This window comes from Morus notabilis, unplaced genomic scaffold, assembly GCF_000414095.1.
Source record: "Morus notabilis unplaced genomic scaffold, ASM41409v2 Scaffold702, whole genome shotgun sequence".
Taxonomy (NCBI): domain Eukaryota; kingdom Viridiplantae; phylum Streptophyta; class Magnoliopsida; order Rosales; family Moraceae; genus Morus; species Morus notabilis.
Window position 1 is genome coordinate 235,103 of NW_010365327.1, and position 931 is coordinate 236,033.

Genomic DNA, 931 nt, shown 5'->3' on the forward strand with positions numbered 1-931 from the left:
AGAGGTCCATTTATGGACTGAAGCAGGCTTCTAGATCATGGAACATCAGGTTTGATGAGGCTATAAAGTCTTAGGGATTTGATCAAAACATTGATGAACCATGCGTCTACAAGTACAAGAAAGAAAAAAAAGTAGTATTCTTAATTCTTTACATCGATCACATCCTACTCATTGGAAATGACGTGGGATTGATGACAAATGTAAAGGAGTGGTTAGCCAACCAATTCCAAATGAAAGATTTGGGAGATGCAAGCTATGTTCTTGGGATTAAGATTATTCGAGATCGTAAGAAAAAGCTTTTGGCGTTGTCACATGCATCTTATATAGACAAAGTATTGTCTAGGTATTCGATGCAAAATTCCAAGAAAGGAAATTTGCCTTCTAGGCATGGTATTCACCTTTCTAAGGAACAATGTCCAAAGACTCCAAAACAGGAAGAAGATATGAGACGGTATCCCAACGCTTCGGCTGTGGGAAGCTTTATGTATGCCATATTGTGTACAAGACCAGATATCTGCTATGCAGTGGGAGTGGTCAGTCGCTACCAGTCCAACCCAGGATTAGATCATTGGGTTGCAGTAAAGTGTATTCTCAAGTATCTTAGGAGAACGAGAAACTATATGTTGATATATTCCGGAGAAGATATGTCTCTCACCGGATACACAGATTCCGATTTCCAATCGGATAGAGATAGTCGACGGTCGACATCTGGATATGTGTTCACTCTTAATGGAGGAGCCGTGGTATGGAGAAGTATAAAGCAAAAGTGTGTTGCTGACTCTACCATGGAAGCTGAATATGTTGCAGCTTGTGAAGCCGCAAAAGAAGCTACATGGCTCAGGAAGTTCTTAACTGATATGGAAGTTGTTCCAGATATGGATAAGCCAATTAAGCTCTACTGTGACAACAGTGGAGCGGTGGCTAATTCAAA